This window comes from Leguminivora glycinivorella, chromosome 14 (genome assembly GCF_023078275.1).
Source record: "Leguminivora glycinivorella isolate SPB_JAAS2020 chromosome 14, LegGlyc_1.1, whole genome shotgun sequence".
NCBI lineage: Eukaryota > Metazoa > Arthropoda > Insecta > Lepidoptera > Tortricidae > Leguminivora > Leguminivora glycinivorella.
This window is the reverse complement of record NC_062984.1, coordinates 21,478,847-21,499,631: the sequence shown is the minus strand read 5'-3', so window position 1 is coordinate 21,499,631 and position 20,785 is coordinate 21,478,847.

Below are 20,785 nucleotides of genomic sequence, written 5' to 3'. Positions count from 1 at the left end.
ACCAATATGTATATCAATTACGCCAATAAAGTGCAAAAATAAAAATTGGAAAAAAATGTTTTATTATTGATATGTGTTCGTACTGATATTTTTTTTCATTCCAATCCCAACGTGTGATATATTGTTGGATAGGTATTTAAAAATGAATAAGGGTTTACTAAGATCGTTTTTTGATAATATTTATAATTTCGGAAATATCGCTCCTAAAGGAAAAAAAAGTGCGTCCCCCCCTCTAACTTTTGAACCATATGTTTAAAAAATATGAAAAAAATCACAAAAGTAGAACTTTATAAAGACTTTCTAGGAAAATTGTTTTGAACTTCATAGGTTCAGTAGTTTTTGAGAAAAATACGGAAAACTACGGAACCCTATACTGAGCGTGGCCCGACACGCTCTTGGCCGGTTTTTTAGTGATATATTGTCTTCGGTTACCGCGATAGTTACTCATGAAATAAAACTATGGAAACGGATTAAATCGCGTATAATGAATTTAAAATTCATCCCGACGTTTCGAACTCTTTACAGCGTTCGTGGTCAACGGCTGACTGAGGAAAAATTACAATGTGCAAAAGCTACCCACATACAAGAAATATTAACAAACCATGACCACAAATAATATAGATTTCTAAGGCAGGTTCACACACTATTAATAAAGCTAGTTATACAATATTCAAAAAATTCTTTCTTTAGTGATGAGATTTATTTGACCGTCTATAATACGTGATGATACGGAACCCGCGGTGCGTAAATTAACTCGCACTAAGCCAAAATTATTGCAACATATTTAGTTTGCCATTTGATTGGCTTTCTTTTGAATAGTAAACAGGCCAAAAGAGTTGATTTTGTGCTAATATTTTTTTATTATGTAAGATTGTGGCGTAGGCGAGAGGCTGAAACCTGTCACTACAATGTCACAATTTAGTTTTTTTTTAATACAGCGCGTAAACCTAATAAGGGCGATAAATGAAACCAGGCATATAATTCAATATTGTTATCATTAATTAAGAGGTGTTTTTGAGTTACTCTTAATTTTCACCCCATAATGAATTTTTGAAAAAAATCCCAGCAGCAATGTACTGTAAACGTTGTTGCGATGACTCATGACAATCAATGACAACTGTCAACGAGCGTTTAACGCGAGTGTGTTTGCATTACGTTGCGTGCCGAATTAATTTGTATGGATAAAAAAAATATTTCCATTTTAAGTAAAAGTTATCTAATTCCATTTTTTATGTCCTATACTCACCACCGTTAAGAGGTTCGCCCGTATTAGGTTTACACCCTGTATAAGTACTTAAAGTACTTTTAACCCCTTACAAAGACCTATATAACTTCGTATGGACAGATAAATTCTAAGAAAAAAACGTACCCCAAAACTGTACAGAAAAAGGTACGGTGAGCTAGATGGCGATACGCCTTTGGGGTACGCTCGGCTAGATGGCGCTAATATAAATATTTGACATTTTAAAACATATCAAGCTCAGAATATGGGCCAAATTGTCAAAACTGAGGTTCAAAAGTTTTAAACCTATGTCGAAAGATGGCAGTCTATGCACTGTGATTACACATTTTACTTTGACAGTAACTCTCTTTAATACTCGATCCTCTTTGACCCCTTACTTGCCAATAGTGGCACTGAAACTTGAGAAGTTCACATGACATGTTCACATACAGACGTGATCTATGTATTTATGTATTTTCCTTATTCTACAAAATGTAGGATTTGAAAGTATTTTGAAAATAATGTACAATAATACTAAAAGTATTTTTGAGATTTTTCATATAATTTTACCAGACTTAACTATTTAGTGCAGTTTTTATGCCTTTCTTGAAAATTCTGAAGTACGAAACCTATATTAAAAAACAATTGATAAAGCTTTTCTAATAATCATACATCGTAAGTTTTCCAGCAATTTCTGTGCAGCATGGTAGAAATAAAGGAATTCAAGGTTCAATATACTGTTATTAATTACAATTTCAGCTAACTTTGAACATATCCATGATGTCTGATAATAATCTATTCACTTTTATTAGAAACGCTCAGGAGGTCGCGGGTTCGAACCCCGCTCACATCAATGAGTTTTTCGGAATTTATGTGCAAAATGTCATTTGATATTTGCCAGTCGCTTTTCGGTGGAAACCGGACTAATTCCGATAAGGTCTAGTTTACCCTTCGGATTGGAAGGTCAGATGGCAGTCGTTTTCGTAAAACCTAGTGCCTACGCCAAATCTTCGGATTAGTTGTGATGGATGGCGTTATTATATGTATGAATCTTCGGATGATGATTTTATCAGAATAACCTTAAAACTGCTCTGAAATTAAACTGTAGGTCTAACTAAACTCATTTTGATTACAAAGTAGTTGTGCTTAAAGAATGTTCTGATCAGTGTCTTCTTAAACGTCTGACGTAGAAATCAATCTCTGTACTTTAATATAAACAGGGATTTTACTGCCACAGAGAATTAAAGATCAGAGCGACCACTATGCCAGCTCACTATAACTTTCGCGTCGAATGTGGCCCGTTAAGATTTTTTTTTAATCTACGTCGGCGGCAAACAAGCATACAGCCCGCCTGATGGAAAGCGGTCACCGTAACCTATGGACGCCTGCAACTCAAACAGTGTCCCATGCGCGTTGCTACCCCATTATAAACTTGTACATTCCTTTTTGCTATGTACACTCCTGTTTGCTGTGTACTACTACTACTACTTTTTGTTATGACAAACAGCAAAAAGGAGTGTACAAGCTCCAAGAAGGGTTCGGGTCGCCGACGACTCAAAGGACAATAGACGGAACAAGTTAGTTCCGTAAGTCCTCCCGTCATCAGCACACCGCGCCCTCGTTGAGCTCTGGCAGCCTTACTCACCGGCAGGAACACAACACTATGAGTAGGGTCTAGTGCTATTTGGCTGCGGTCTTCTGTAAGGCGGACTTTGGTTGGACTTTGTTTTTAATTAGCCTCTTTTAGTGTCCCACTGCTGGGCACAGGCCTCCCCTTGTTTTTTCCACTCGACCCTGTTACCGGCGTTTTCCCAACAGTTTGGGTAGAACGCGTCTAGGTCGTCCCGCCATCTCCTTTTTGGTCTGCCCGAAGCTCGGCCTGCATTGGCTATTGTATTCCGCGGGTCCCAGTCTGTCACCATTTTGGCCCGCCTTTCCGGGCTTAGTCTACTTAAATAATAAATACGTATGGTCAGGAAGAGATCCCTTAAAAGGTTTGCATTTAGTTTACATAATATAGTTTTTGTGTTTTTTTTTCATTTTCATACAATTACTTTTTTATTTTTTAATACCAATTGTTTTTTCAAAGTTATTGGAAACTAGTTTCTGTCTGCGGCTTCGCTCGCATTAATTATAAAATTGCGGAATCCTACAGCAAGCAAGAGACAAAAAGTAGTAGTGCCTAAAAAATCACGTCAATTCGTCGATCCGTTTTGCCGTAGACGGACAAACAAACAGATACACACACTTTCCCATTTATAATATTAAATAAGTATATAAATATTAATTAATTAATTGATAAAACCTAATTGAGAAATATAAAACCACGCGCCATGTTTCTCAATTTCATTAGAACTATTTTCATCATACTAATCACGGAATTTCTTCATGTATTACGGCATACATCGGAATAACAACGCCCTCTTGACAATAAGGATGACAACTACATAAAAAAAATGGCATTCTGTTTAGTCCGTCAGTTAAATCGTCCAAAAATACTGAACACATATTTTTCGCTTTTTCTAATTAATGAAAAAATACAAAGATATAGAGCATCAAAGTTCAGGAGTGGGGGCTTGTGACGTCACTTTTAAGTAGAAATTGTACCTAGGCGTGACGTCACGCAAAACTTCAACGCACTGTACCGTCGTCATTTTTCGTTTACGAGAAAAAAGAAAAAATACGTTTTTATATTAAAGGAAAAAATTGAAAAATTTACGCTTCCGGCGGGACTTGAACCCGCACCATTTTTGCAATCCGTGCAATGCTCTTACCAATTGAGCTACGGAAGCCACGCCGGACCTCGCAAATCTTTCCATTTTTCCATTTTTTCCTTTAATATAAAAATGTTTAGAATCGTTAGCAGACGTTTCTGCTTAATAAAAATTAATTTGAAAAAATACGTCTCTATTCTTTGATAATCTAATTAGTTTTTTTAGTCGTCTCGCCTATAGTCATATAGAAGGTCAGGGTACGTAGCCAAATGCACTTCTGCTCACGATAATATCTGTGTCGTAGCTATTTATCTCTATCGCTGTTGCGTACACTGAGAGAAATTTGCATTGTGAATTTATCAAGTTCGACTTGTTGCGGTTTATCCGTTTGAATCAGCCAAACGTATGTTTAAAACAATATGTGTCAGATTGTTTTTATAAAATCGACTTGTTGATTCAAATATATTGCCGATTCAAATGACAAGTAGCTTGTTGTTTGAACCAAAGAGCACGTAGGCGCTATTTTAACCAAAAAACTTGTTGAACGAACATGAAAACTGGTTGTATTTTCTCTCAGTGTACTGCATTTCTTTTTGGCGTCTAGCGTCGACGATTGCCATTCGGCTACGCCGACAGGCTTTATATAGTACTAGCTTTTGCCCGCAGCTTCGCTCGCATTAGAAAGAAACAAAAAGTAGCCTATGTCACTCTCCATCCCTTCAACTATCTCCACTTAAAAAATCACGACAATTCGTCGCTCCGTTTTGCCGTGAAAGACGGACAAACAAACAGACACACACACTTTTCCATTTATAATATTAGTATTTAGTAAAAGCTTTCAACAGTAAACTAGCTGTTTCCAGCTAAGCTACGCCCCTGGCCCACTAACGCGACCGGTTGGTACTTTCTTTCGGGTCTCACTTCCGCCACGCACAAGGACTAGTCATACGGGCTTCCTGCTAACTACACAAACTGGCCCGATTCCGATGATAGGTATACGATTGTTCCAAACTCTTTGCAGAATCGATATATTGTCTAGTAGAGATGGGTCGAATATGGACTTTGCCGAATACGAATATTCGGCCGAACATTCGGTTCAGATCTTACCGAACCGAACATTCGGCCGAATATTCGGTTACGCCATATTTAGGAAGCGGATGTTAAGATTAAAACTATCAAATGATTGATAATGTTTCTATATGTTACTAGAACTACATATGTTCCTACGATTTAGTGGATTTATCTAAATCTTAGTTAAAACAACTCTGAACTCTTCTCAACTCTTAAACTACGGTTTTTTCAACTTTGTATTTATATTTTGACGCATTGTTAATTATCTCTTTTTAGTCGTACCTTAGAAAGCTACTAAAATAGGAGCTTATTATACATTAGTTACTCGTATGTACTTTGTTTATTCAGTAAATATTCGGCAATGCAACCGAATTATTCGGCCGAATACGAACATTGAAAAACTTGCCGAATATGCCGAATACCGAATATTTACCGAATATTCGGCCCATCTCTATTGTCTAGTATAGATTTGCCTGTCAATTTGGCATATGTTTTTTGTTTAGTTATAAATTGTCATTGATTGTGTTTGGTTTTGTAATCTCATAATATTTATTAAATATACATTTAAAAGGTAAACCAGCAGTTATCATTCGTAATTAGTTCCATACAGTCCATCTCCGTCTTTCTTAGAACAAATTAAATTATTCTCATTTGAAAATATTTCGGCAGCGCCATCTCTCTTCGCTAGCTCGTAATCACATGTGTTGATTCAGTTAGGAGGTCGAACTAGTTTCGGTTCTACCTCAGAGATGGCGGGGGGCGCCAAGCCTTCGGTAATTGTGTCATATACTTGGAAATTTCGACCCTTGCTTTCGTGATCCGATGGCCGAGTGGTTTTACAGGCATCCGTCCGGTTAACGGAGTACGCTGGTTCGATTCCAGCTCGGAACACTTGGAGGCCTTGGTCACTTTTTCTTTGTATATGACATCTCCGTCTTTTTCAACGATTTTTGTTCTTGATAAGATGGCGTCAGTCAAAGTCAAAACTGACAGTCGTCAGTCGGTCACAAAAAGACATTTTGATCTTTGGGCATATTGTCCCCATGGACATTTTGACACTTGGACTTAGTTAAAGTCACACCAGGTCGAAGGATTATTTTTTTTTATTTTTGAAAACGTTTCGGCCTTGAATTCTGACGTCCCACAAAATGTCACCGGGTTAAACAACACGTACCGATATTAATTTATATAATTTATTTAAATAGGTACAAAAGCGAGAACCTAATGGTGGACTTAGTGTCGAAGGCATCAGCATGTCTGTCTGTCACAGTACTAAATCTCTCGATAAATATGCTATCGCTTTGAAATATAGAATACTTATGAATATTGTTGACCTCTATAACTTTGGAACTGATAGGTCGATATCGTATCGCTGTTCAATCTTCTAAGCGAATTCGAATACGGCCGTATGTAGAGTGTGATCAGGGTCAGATAGAACCTTGTCACGACAGGTGCGGCTTTGATAGGAGTGTAATAGTTCTAATAGCATATATTAGTACAAAAACTGTTAGTCATACCAATCTGTTTGCAGCGATTTTGACAGCTGGTGCAAATCCTAATGTAAACGTTTAATTCTATGTTATTATGATATTTTTATCACACTCCTACAGTACATGTGCTTTATTGCACGCAGGCGGAGCGGGAGTTATAAAAAACGTTCTCCCTGTCCCTAGGGAGTTATGTAATGAAAAACATTGTGTGTAACTCATGGCGTAAGAATATTGCAAACTTGAGTTTTAAAATTCAAATTATTTATTATGAGGTAAAAATAAGGAGTATTACTTAAAACCACCTACTAGGAGGGCGATTTTTGAATCTCGCATACGGGATTTTGTCTCTAAAATACCGGTTGAAAACGGTGACTTGCTTATTATTTTCAGTGACAATTTTCTGAATTCGAACGCGTGAGACTCAAAAATCGTCCCGCTGTTAATGAATCTTAAGACTAATTATTTTTATAATTATTTGGTTTCATTTATCGCCTTTATAAGCCTTACACACTGTATAAATAGGTATATTATGTACTTATGCCTACGTAAGTACATAATATCCAATAATATTAGAAATGCGAAAGTGTGTGTGTCTGTTTGTTTGTCCGTCTTTCACGGCAAAACGGAGCGACAAATTGATATGTATTTTAAGCAGAGATAATTGAAGGGATGGAAAGTGATATAGGCTACTTTTTGTCTCTTTCTGACCCCCACTTCCCTAAAATGCGGGTGGAAGTTTGTATGAGTATTCGAGCAAATTTCTTTTTTTTTGCCACTTTTATGAAGTGTGATATTTTTGAAAAAAATATGCTATTTCTACTCAGAATTATTAGCCTTTTCAATCCTTGTAGTTAAAAAAATTGTCCCATACGATTTTTTCCTATTTTGTTACCATTTTCCGTACATGTTGTATGGGGTAACAAAGGAGGAAAGTAACAAAAATGTATGGAAATTCTGGGACATTTTTTGTCTCCTAGTGAAATTGAAAGTACTCGTGATTCTGAGTACAATTGACCTAAAATTCCCTAAAACAATAAAAAAAATTATTGGCAAAAAAAAAGAAATGCTCATTCCGCAATTTTCGAATTTAACGCGAGCGTAGCCGCGGGCAAAAGCTAGTGCCTAATAAATTTTTTTCAAAAAAAGAAGTAAAAACATGACTACTCGAAATTGTACGAATTTACGAACTCTGTACTTTAGACATCAACGCGTCTGACTACCAACATTTTAGTTTTATTATTGAGAATTCACTAAAGTACATTTTAATTTTTAGATATAAGTACAGTACGCATTATCTTATTTCAAAGAATACTAGTTATTTCAATACAAATTGCATGTACTAAATATAACAGAAATTATAGTTTGAGAGACAAATTGCAACGCCATCTGTTGTTCACAAACAGTACTGGAACAGCCTTTGCGTTTGCGCAGACGATCAACATAGTAGTCTGACCGATGCTGCTTTCAAATTAATATTGTCGAGGTTCGATAGATGGCGCTACTTGCCTTATCGTACACTGCAATTTAGCAAGTTTAGCTCCAATGCCTTAGTACATCACGATACAAGTACGGAAAAGAGGAGGTTCAAAACGAAGGGTGAAAAATTGAAACACAACCGAAGGGCATTTAAATCGACACGAGTTACAAATTTCCTTATTGCACGTATATCGTACCTACGACGTTTTTCAGTATGAGCCTGACAAGAAATTAACTACTTTACGCACTAGTGCGGGCAAAAAGCACCATCTGTACTGAAAAACTGTTATACATGGATTATCGTAAATTCACTATTGTTATTGTAAAAGTCATTACAGCTTTGGCATTTAGATTTAAACTCACTCACAATTAATGCCTTTGACGACCGGTCCGGCCATTTAGTGATAGTGACCCTTCCTGCTAAACAGCGGTCCTGGGTTCATTTATTTGTGTGATGAGCACAGATATTTGTTCCTGAGTCATGAATGTACATACATACAATCACGCCTGTATCCCATAAAGGAGGTAGACAGAACACATAAAACTACTAAAGCCTCAGTGCCACTCTTGGCAAATAAGGGGTTGAAAGAAAACGAAACTGTGACATTGCAGTGACAGGTTGCCAGCCTCTCGTCTACGCCACAATTTAACCCATATCCCATAGTCGCCTTCTACGACACCCACGGGAAGAAAGGGGGTGGTGAAATTCTTAACCCGTCACCACACAGCCTGAATGTTTTCTATGTATTTGTATATTTTATATAAATTGTTTTCTGAGTGTACAACACAAGCCTTTTCGTGGAACACAGTCAATCTGTGAATGTCCTTATGGGCCTAGTGTGTCCCATAGCTTTGTGCGATTTCTCAAAAAAAAATCAAAGTTATCCCGCCAAGCCCGCCATTGCCGACGAAGTCTGCCGGATCCTCGGCTTGAATCAAGGGGCTCCCACTGCGTGGTTGTTTTGGCCCATAAGTCGTGTCATATATGTCATATAAAGGATGTCATATAAGGGATGTTGCGTCTGATCTCATTTTTAGGGTTCCGTAGTCAACTAGGAACCCTTATAGTTTCGCCATGTCTCTCTGTCCGTCCGTCCGCGGATAATCTCAGTAACCGTAAGCACTAGAAAGCTGAAATTTGGTACCAATATGTATATCAATCACGCCAACAAAATGCAAAAATAAAAAATGGAAAAAAATGTTTTGTTAAGGTACCCCCCCTACATGTAAAGTGGGGGCTGATATTTTTTTCATTTCAACCCCAACGTGTGATATATTGTTGGATAGGTATTTAAAAATGAATAAGGGTTTACTAAGATCGTTTTTTAATAATATTAATATTTTCGGAAATAATCGCTCCTAAAGGAAAAAAAAGTGCGTCCCCCCCCCCCCTCTAACTTTTGAACCATATGTTTAAAAAATATGAAAAAAATCACAAAAGTAGAACTTTATAAAGACTTTCTAGGAAAGTTGTTGATAGGTTCAGTAGTTTTTGAGAAAAATACGAAAAACTACGGAACCCTACACTGAGCGTGGCCCGACACGCTCTTGGCCGGTTTTTTATAAAAAAAACTGAAGTGTTTCCTAATCCAGAAAGCATTTTATTCGATTAAAGAATTCATGCGAGGGTAGTTCCTATTGTTATCTTACATTACTCTGACGTATTGGAATGTTTAAAATGATAACTAATTTTATTTTTAATTTTTACTGTACACATCTCTGACATACCTTATACTAATTATTATTGTTTATTTAATACCTAAGTACTATGAATGTATGAAACCATGACAATGTATGATTAATGCAAACAAAGAATATGAATATGGATATAAAAAAGAAAAAAAAAATAGAGGCGCTGGGAGGTGTGTGGCCAGTTATCGTTCAAACGGTCGGATGACACGAGCCGGAATCCTGCGCTTGCGCTCACTGCCGAACTTACACGACGCGGTTATACTGTCCCAAAATACTTGGTTTCTTTCGCTATCGGTAAAATTTAGAAAATTGTATGTGATTTGATAGTAACTTTCCCGTAATGTGTTGGATTAAGAAATTCACCAGTTTTACCACTCCCTTTTTCCCGTAGGTGTCGTAGAAGCTGACTGTGGGATATGGGTTAAATTGTGGCGTAGGCGAGATGCTGGCAACCTGTCACTGCAATGTCGCAGTTTCGTTTTCTTCAACCCCTTATTTGTCGAAGGTGGCACTGAAACTTGAGTAGGTACTTTCATGTGCTATGCTTAGCCCCTCTTGGAATACAGGTGGTAGGATTTACAATACAATACAATACAATACAAATCCACTTTATTGCACAACCTCAGAAATGTACATAGGAACACACACATTACAATAAATTTTATTACAGAGGTAAACAACAGGCGGCCTTATCGCTAAACTAACTTAACTTACTTACTTGCTTACTTACTTAATTGGATTTAGTAACTTTTATTTATTTATTTATTTAAACTTTATTGCACAAATTAATAATAACAAGTACAAATGGCGGACTTAACGCCTTAAGGCATTCTCTACCAGTCAACCACTCAACGTCTGCGATATATCAGGTTTTATTTCACTGTCACATAATCATGTCAACATCAAATCCAATTTAGATTCTCCAACTCGACTAAAAATAGTTGATTATGGTCCAAGTTTTCTAAGCAAGGTTATCCTTAAAATGCATACACATTGCATAATGCATTTACAAAGTGCTATTTGTAGAGATAAATTAGAACTTTACGGCATTGGTGTCATAGATATTTAAATTGATTTAGTTCGTATTCAGTTCAGGGAGAGATTATGTCACCGATCCCTGTGCGGAGTTTAGTAACCTGAATCAGTGACATTTTTATGGTAAAGACATATAAGTATATTTCTTGGTAGAGAACTTTGATTTCTTGACTTTAACCTTAATTTTTTACTTCTCCACGTTTTCTATTACCTGATCAGCCTCATGTTAGTATTTCTCGAACTAGCTCAGTCCAAAAAAAACACAATAACCTAAATAACCAAAAATGAAATGAAATGAAAAAATATTGGGTCTCAGTACTCTCAGTTACCCTGTAGAGAACAGAAAATTATTTTTCTTGGAGAAAAAAATAAAATTTGGCCATATGGTATTGTGATATCACAATACTTCATATTGTGATATATGGCCAAATTTTAACCATGTACAAACATTAAGTTTGTATTTTTCAGCAGTTCTCAAAAAGTTTGTACATAGCCACATCAGAAAATTTTAATTGATCCTATTTTATTACCAACATTTAGTAATATAAGTCGACTTTCGTAAGATATATACAGGATGTTATAATTAAGAAAATATAGATACTAGAGAACCTTAATGACCAAATAAAACTTACTAAAATCTCAATTCATGAAATAAATTTTAGTAACAAAAAAAAAAATTAAAAAAGGCATTTATTTCAAGCCAATTATTGCTCATATAGTTTGATTACATGTTTATAAATAAATATTAAAGTAAAAATCAAAATTATAATTAAATTACGTTAAATTAAATTAACATTTAAACATAAAAAAATAATTAATTAAAAATTAAATTAACATTCAAACATAAAATTAACCAATTAAAAATTAAATTAAATTAAATGAAAAACAATTTACATTTACATAAAAAAAATACTAACTGACTCCAGTCCGTACATGCCTGTTACAACAGTGGACTAATATGTACCTACGGGCAGTCAAGACGGTCAGCAATAAAAAAGGAATAAAAAAAACATTTTTCTTTTTCCTTAATTTTTATCCTATGACATGTAACAAAAATATTTGTAGGATTAAAATGTCGTCTGGCTAAGTATAACAGTTCGATGGTGCTGAACTCCATCGAAAGTAACATAACAATTTTACAGCTATACCAAATCATAATCTTCTCAATTTTTTTAGCAATTCACAGTACACCTCGACCGTGTGCTTTAAGCTCGTACCGGTCATAGAGTATATTGAATAGTATGGGTACCGGTCGCCTCAAATGTCAAGGACGTCATTGTACGTCTGCCGTCACATGACGGTATCATGTGACCGTTCTACCTCTAATAGCTAAGGAATTCTTGTGCATTCTGAAGCCTGTTTTCCTTTTGCTACATATAGTTAGGATTGTGACCTTATACGAGCGATGTCATACACAATCGCGTTGTGTTTAGGTATAGACCTTTATTGGACTTCAGTGGTCTGTTTCACCACAGTGACATTGACACTGACATTTCTGTACCTATTTTTAGGGTTCCGTAGTCAACTAGGAACCCTTATAGTTTCGCCATGTCTGTCTGTCTGTCCGTCCGTCCGTCCGTCCGTCCGTCCGTCCGTCCGTCCGTTCGTCCGTCCGCGGATAATCTCAGTAACCGTTAGCACTAGAAAGCTGAAATTTGGTACCAATATGTATATCAATCACGCCAACAAAGTGCAAAAATAAAAAATGGAAAAAAATGTTTTATTAGGGTACCCCCCCTACATGTAAAGTGGGGGCTGATATTTTTTTTCATTCCAACCCCAGCATGTGATATATTGTTGGATAGGTATTTAAAAATGAATAAGGGTTTACAAAGATCGTTTTTTGATAATATTGATATTTTCGGAAATAATCGCTCCGAAAGGAAAAAAAAGTGCGTCCCCCCCCTCTAACCTTTGAACCATATGTTTAAAAAATATGAAAAAAATCACAAAAGTAGAACTTTATAAGGACTTTCTAGAAAAATTGTTTTGAACTTGATAGGTTCAGTAGTTTTTGGGAAAAATACGGAAAACTACGGAACCCTACACTAAGCGTGGCCCGACACGCTCTTGGCCGGTTTTTGAGTTGATAAGTAACATTATTTCGATGACCGGTCTGGCTCAGTCGGTACTGACCCTGCCTGCTGAGCTGCGGTCCTGGGTTCTAATCCCGGTAAGGACATTTATTTGTGTGATGATCACAGATATTTGTTACTGAGTCATGGATGTTTTCTATGTATATAAGTATGTATTTAGCTACTTAAGTATGTATATCGTGGCTTAGCACCCACTGTACAAGCTTTGCTTAGTTTGGGGCTAAGTTGATCTGTGTAAGGTGTCCCCAATATTAAAAAAAAAATATCCCGGAAAACCCGAGAAACTTTATTACCCGGAAAGATGGGTCAACGTGGTGACAAACTGGGACCCGCGGAATACCATAGTCGATGCAGGCCGGGATTCGGGCAGACCAAAAAGGAGATGGCGGGACGACCTGGACGAATTCTACCCAAACTGGTGGGAAAACGCTGACAACAGGGTCGAGACTGTCGAGAGGAGAAAACGAGGGGAGGCCTTTGCCCAGCAATGGGACACTAAGGGTCACTTGCACCAACGAAAATGGAGGGTTAACCCACCATTTTATATGGAATTTGACAGTTGACAGTCCACTAACCCTGAGTTAAGTGGTACGTGCAAGTGGACCTAAAAGAGGCTAATTAAAAAAAAGTAATATTACTCAGCAGCGTCCATATTTCTTTATTGAAGAGGCAATGAACGGCGAAGTGTCACTGTCGAGCGACAATTGTCACTGTGGAATTGACTCTAACACTCTTCGGAAATAGTACAACAAAGCCAATTGCATTTAGTTATATTTACACGCCATACGATAAAAATAGTTATTTGTTATACAAGGGTGCAAAGTTGTATTTTAACGCCGAGTGTGGAATTGAAAAACGAGAAAGTGAAAGGATTCTATAGTTGAACCACGAGCGAAGCCAGTGGTTCGAGAATAGAATCCTGAACTTGCGAGTTTTTTAACACACGAGAAGTAAAATACATTTGCACCCGAGTGTAACACAATACTTTTCCCCTCACTATAGCGAGGAAACTACAACGCAAAAAATGCACGTCGTGGAGGCTTTGGTCACTTTTTCTTTGTATATGACATTTATTTAATGTTGACAAAACACGTGTTTCCGAGCTAGTGAGGGGAAAAATCTTTTAGCACCTTTGTGTTTATGTCAGACATTGCAAATTCCCCTTACGCTATTTTGCCTGCACGTGATTTTGCTCAGTAGACCTCTCACTTATTTAAATTTAATTACTAAACACCGTCCAAATACAAGCCACTAAGTAGTACACATGAATACAAACGGTTAAATTAATTGTGTAACCGTGATAGATACACATTGGAATTATACAATAATTGTTACTGCCCAACTTCGCTTGCAGAATGATGATGATTGGTAAAAACTAGAGATGGGCCGAATATTCGGTAAATATTCGGTATTCGGCATATTCGGCAAGTTTTTTAATGTTCGTATTTGGCCGAAAAGTTCGGTTATATTGCCGAATATTTACCGAATAAACAAAGTAAATAAATAGCGTAAGTTTTTTCGTAATTCATCGGATAATGACATCCTATTTCAGCATTCTAAGAAACCACCAAAGGGAGTTAAAAATGCGTTAAAATATAAGTACATACAATAATTAATCAATTGTTTAAAAAAATAAAATAACGTAGCTTAAGATACAAAACCAAATTTTTCTTATGCACTAAATTGTAGGAACATTAAGAGCCTTAGTACCCATTACTTATCAATCATTAAAAAGTTTGTCAGTCAGGATTTAAAATATAGCGGAACCGAATATTCGGCCGAATGTTCGGTTCGGTAACATCTGAACCGAATGTTCGGCCGAATATTCGTATTCGGCCCATCTCTAGTAAAAACTCTCTCAGCATTTTGCTACAGCTCATGGAAGCCTGGCGTCCGCTTTGGCAACTTCCAGGATTTGGCGTAAACACTAGTTTTCTTTGTTTTCTTTGTGTTCTGTTATGTCTTTCCTTTTTTTCCGTTTTGTGATTTATGTGTATTCTTACTTTGTTATGTAAATAGTTGTATTTTTCTGTCTCTTTTCGTCCTCTTCTTTTTTATTCTTGTGTGTTTGTTATCTGTCGTGGCATCACCGAATGGGCCCTACGGAAGACCAGCGCTGGCTTCCAGTTAGCATCATGCTGAGTTGGGTCCATTTCGTGATGCGCACTTAATGTTCTGTTCTCGGTTTTTTTCTTGTGTACATGTACGTACATGTTTGTGAGCGTCATGAATAAATGTCTTTTATCTTTATCTTTTTTAGTTTTACGAAAGCGACTGCCATCTGACCTTCCAACCCGGAGGGTAACTAGGCCTTATTAGGATTAGTCCGGTTTCCTCACGATGTTTTTCTTCACCAAAAAGCGACTGGCAATTTTAATATCAAATGACATTTCGCACAGAAGTTCCGTACGAGCCGGGGTTCGAACCCTTGACCTCCGGATTGAAAGTCGCTAGCGCTAGGCCACCAGGATTTTGCAGGATTATTGGTGCAATATTCGGCGCTACTGTCGCGGTATTTGTTTGTCCCGTTGGCAGTGGAGACGTGGGGGTGTTTGTGTGCATAGGGTAAAGATTTTTGGGCAAATTGGGGCAGCGGCCATGACACTGACAAATGTAACTCGTGTCGACTTAAAACACTCCCTTCGATCGTGTTTTAATTTATAGCCACTCATTTCGCACTTCCTCTTTTCCACACTTGTGACTAATGTACTATTTTTAACACCCGACGCAAAAACGACGGGTGTTATAAGTTTGACGTGTCTGTCTGTCTGTTTGTCTGTCTATCTGTCTGTGTGTGTGTCTGTCTGTGGCATCGTAGCTCCCGAACGGATGAACCGATTTAGATTTTTTTTTTGTTTGAGTTAGTCGGGAGTGTTCTTAGCCATGTTTCATGAAAATCGGGTCCACCATGTCGCGGTCGGGGGTTTTTTCAAAATTTTAATTTTGTAGTTAGGTTATTTTCAACATGTTTTTGCGGATCATCAAAGAACATTCAAAACAACTTTCACATTTATACTTATCTATAGTAGCATATCGTAACTATATTCACACAGCTATACCTTAATGTTCCAAGTTTTCCGAGCACGTGATTTTCAACACGCTACAACCTCAATCCCACCTTATAAATTTACAGTTAAAGTTGTTTTCACATAAATGTGAATGAGCAAAGATCGTTGGCAGCAGAAGTTTTGCAACTCCCCTCTTTAAGCATTGTTGCACCCAGTCACATGATATCGGCAGTCCGTAGACATATAAACTGGATAAACTCCGCACGCAAATGGGTGATCTATTCTTGCATATCTGCGTTTGCTAGTCATATCCCGGTTATCATACATACCCGGACATGGACGATGGATTTAAACTAACACGATCTTCACTCATATTATTAAATTATTATGAAACGGGACTTAATCGCGTAAAACTTACGTTTATATTTAACCCGACGTTTCGGACATGACATTACGTCCGTGGTCACGGTGTGACAATGTGTTGAGGATGAGAGATAGGAATTGGGGTGGTAATATAAAGTCCGTAAGTCCATTTAGCGTGACTGTTCACTTCTTCACCGTGTTTTTGATCTCGTAAGCCATGGACGATGGACGGCACCCTTCCAAGGTTTTTTTGAGCAGTTCGGGACGAAACGTCTGCTAACGATTTGCCGAGCCTAATGACGGCCAGTTATTTTACGGGGTGGGTATTAAAGTTGCACATTGTCACAAACCCGGGATCTGGTCTAGGTGGGGTTAAAATCAAACGTAAGAGCATTGCACGGATTGCATAATATGGACGATGGTGCGGTTTAATTCAAGTTAGGTTTAAGGCTAAAGATCTGTGGCAGATTTTTTTTTTTTTTGGGGACATCTTACACAGATCAACTTAGCCCCAAACTAAAAAGCTTGGACTATGGGTGATGACGATATACATACTTAAATACATAGAAAACATCCATGACTCAGGAACATATATCTGTGCTCATTAAATAAATGTTAGGATTTAGGACCGCGGCTCAGCAGGCAGGATAACTACCGACTGAGCCAAACCGGTCGTCAAAGATGTCTCTAAACTCTATATTTACTTAAGGAGTAATTTTAGGGTTCCATAGTCTACGGAGACATCTTACCATGAGGTAGGCCGTATTCTTAAGTTTTAATGAAAAGACTGATTGGCCACAGACCCCAGTCACATCTGACGGAAAGTGGGGACAGGGCCTAAGCTCACCAGTCCTGTAATAGTCTATTCAGCATTAAGGAGGAGGCTTATCTTTACTTGCGTGTTTGTCTTCGAGATAGTATAAGAATGTACCATTTTCCGCTTAAGCATTGTAGACGACGGAACTACCAACCACCGCGGTGCTGCCCGCGTTCTGGCAGCCTGGCCAGTATGGATGGATGCCGCTGCCAGCGTGCGTCTTTTGTTTGTCTACAGATTTTTTCAATTCTGAGCTGTCAATAGGTGACAAATGTTTCATTTACACATCTTCTTGTAAATGATTATGTGTAAATAACGTTTATTTGTATATATTCCTATGCTTTTTCCGTGTGTGTTGTAATATAAGAACTGTACAGCCCGTTTTATTCATCTTCGGCGGCCGGACAGCTTACAAGCATATAGACGTATTAACAGGTAATTCCTTTATATATACAAGCAAATTTCGTCCTTATGGTAAGCGACAATGTGGTACCTGTTACTTGAAAACATATTACTAGTTTTTGACCCCAGCTTCGCTCGCGTTAAATTCCAAAATTGCGGAATGTTCCATACAAACTTCCACCCCTTATTTAAGAGAGGGGGGGTTTGAAAGAGGCAAAAAGTAGCCTATGTCACTCTCTATCCCTTCAACTATCTCTACTTAAAAAATCAAGTCAATTCGTTGCTCCATTTTGCCGTGAAAGACGGACAAACATACACACACACTTTTCCATTTATAATATTAGTATGGATAAGGGTCCTCCCACATCTAGCGTCTCGCGAGCGTAGCGTCGGGCCAAGTGTATGAAAAAAGACGTCGCACCGACGCAGCGTCAGGCTTTTCCATACAGATGGCCCGACGCTACGCTCGCGAGACGCTAGACGCGGGGGACCCTAAGTATGAAGAGGCATACCTACGCTATCGCAACGCGGAACCACCGCTTTCTCTGGGGCATTGGGCATATTTGCGGACCCCCACCGCTCGAGCGAAGGACGTGATTGTGACACACATCTTGAAATATGGGACTGTTGCGTGACATAGTAATTAAATGGATATTTAAAAGGATTCGCGTCCTGAGAAGGGCATTTCCTCAAGTATTTGTTAGTAAATGATTTGTTAATTTATTGCACAGTAATAAAAATAGAAAAGACGGACCGAATGTTAATTAATTTACAGTTTTTTGGAGTTACAGTTGAATTATAGTTAATGACTTGTGACATTGTGACTCGAGATTCCCATAAAGCTTAGAATAACCTTACTTACTTATTTACACACATTAGGCAATATTTACATCAGCGATTATTTAAGACCAATCAAATGGTTTTTAATCTACACGATTTATATGCATGACTAAATAAAATCCCAATTTTTGATATCGTATTTGGATGAAATCACGAATTCAGACAGCGGATCGTGACCGTAGATAAACAAAACGTTGCAAAAAGTTATAACAAAGGATTACAACAGTTTTGGCAAGCCTATAAAATTCGATTATTCTTATCACTTTAAAATAAATATTGAAACTGTATTATTCTTTAGAGTTCTGAGAAGCGCTGGTGGCCTAGCGGTAAGAGCGTGCGACTTTCAATCCGGAGGTCGTGGGTTCGAACCCCGGCTCGTACCAATGAGTTTTTCGGAACTTATGTGCGAAATGTCATTTGATATTTGCCAGTCGCTTTTCGGTGAAGGAAAACATCGTAAGGAAACCGGACTAATTCCAATAAGGCCTTTGGGTTGGTAGGTCAGATGGCAGTCGCTTTCGTGAAACTAGTGCCTATGCCAAATCTTGGGATTAGTTGTCACAGCGGACCCCAGGCTCCCATGAGCCGTGGCAAATGCCGGGATAACGCAAGGAGGATGATGAGTATTTGGAGTTCTTTGACATTAACACGCTACAGGAGCGAAAATGCTAAATGGAAAGGCCCTTTTAATTTGGAAATTTTAGTTAAATATACTAGTGTTATTAACTAGATTAATAATAATTCAAAACAACTCAGTTAAAACTTAAAAGGTATTGCAAAAAATCTTTAAAATCGAGGTTCTGCTCTCGACTGTTTCCTCCTTCAAAACTTATTCAATCGTGACGCAATTTATGAATCTGAATAACAACGAAATTATCTGTGTCAGACTGTTTAGTTTCTTTGGCTAATTGTTACCAATTTTGAATATCACACCTTTTTTGCGCCATAGTCTATAAGGCCGTTTTTGTAAATTTTTGATTGGCTCTAGCGTGTTTAAAAAAAAATATCAAAAAAATCAAAACGGTCCGAAACGGATAATAAAAATAATAAAAATCTGTGTTAAAAAAAAACAGTGATCTATCTTCAAAAACCAGGGAGGAAATATTAGTCGAGAACGTTTGTATGGAGAAGTGACCCCTCCTGTATCGTCTCTGGACGAGACGCGTACTTTTATCAATTGGCATCATTTTCCAGCGCACGTTACTATCGCTTACGCTTCTTAAGCGTATAGTGCTAGTTCTTCCTATGGCTCTTCTGTAGTGGGTGGTAGTGGTGCGACAGAGAGAATGGGCTCGATGGCTACATAGCGTCAAATGCGTCAGCAATTGTCACTTCGGCTACAGCCTGGCAAAAAGAGCTTTGCATGTGGCAACTATTTTGACACTTCTGTATGAGAAAAGTAAGTACAGAGTGCGTACCCGAATGCACAAATGCGCACGAACCGCTCACGAAACGAAACGCTCTTGCGTATTGACGCGATAGAGATAGATAGATATCTTTGTGCGTTTCGTTTCATGAGCGTTTGTGCATTCGGCTAAGCACCCTGCTATTAAAAATAGTTCCATCCCACCCATCTCAAAGGCCGGCAACGGTTCCAACACTTCTGGTATTTCGGGTATCCATGGGCGGCAGTGATCGTTTACCATCAGGCGCCAGTCTGCTCGTTTACCTCCTATACTATAAAAAAAAATATAATTTCTACTCTAGGTCGTCTCCAAAACTATGTTTACATAGAATCTTGCTTCTAAACCTGGTTACGCGACGGTTGCGCAAGGAAGACATTTTATTGCTAAATCGAACCGGTCCGCTTGTTTTACGTGCCATAATGCGAATCACATGACTTGGGGAAACAACAAACTAAGGCACAGTAGGTCAGGTGCAAAAATATCAGAAATCTAAATATATAAAAGAAGAAACTGACTGACTGACATATCAACGCACAGCCGAAACCACTGGTTCTAGAGATTCCAAATTTGGCACGTAGGTTCCGTATAATGTGTTAAGCACTAAGAAAGGATTTTTTCTATTTTCACCTCCTAAGGTGAAAGGGGTGATTTGTCACTTGTTCACCTCCTAAGGGTGAAATGTGGGTCCAAAGTTTGGAAAAACAAGATTAGTTTGACTATTTTATTTGAAACATATCACAGGTTATTCCTAAACATATATATACTTTAGTATTACGAGGGCGAAGCCGCGGGTAAAAGCTACTAAAGATGTAAGAGCACGTGAGATTTCAAAAGGGGCCTTCGTTTTGAAGTGAAGATAAACATACATACATACATACAATCACGCCTGTATCCCATAAAGGGGTAGGCAGAACACATGAAACTACTAAAGCTTCAGTGCCACTCTTGGCAAAAAGGGGTTAAAGAAACGAAACTGAATAAATAGCCTCTTGACACAATTTACCCATATCCCATAGTCGCCTTCTACGACACCCACGGGAAGAAAAAACAAAGTGAAGATAAAACGGAATAAATATTGTAGGCATATTGCATTCTAACCCCCATAAACGTATTCTAAAGTTATCAAGCCGATAAAGTTCGTTTGTCCTTTTCT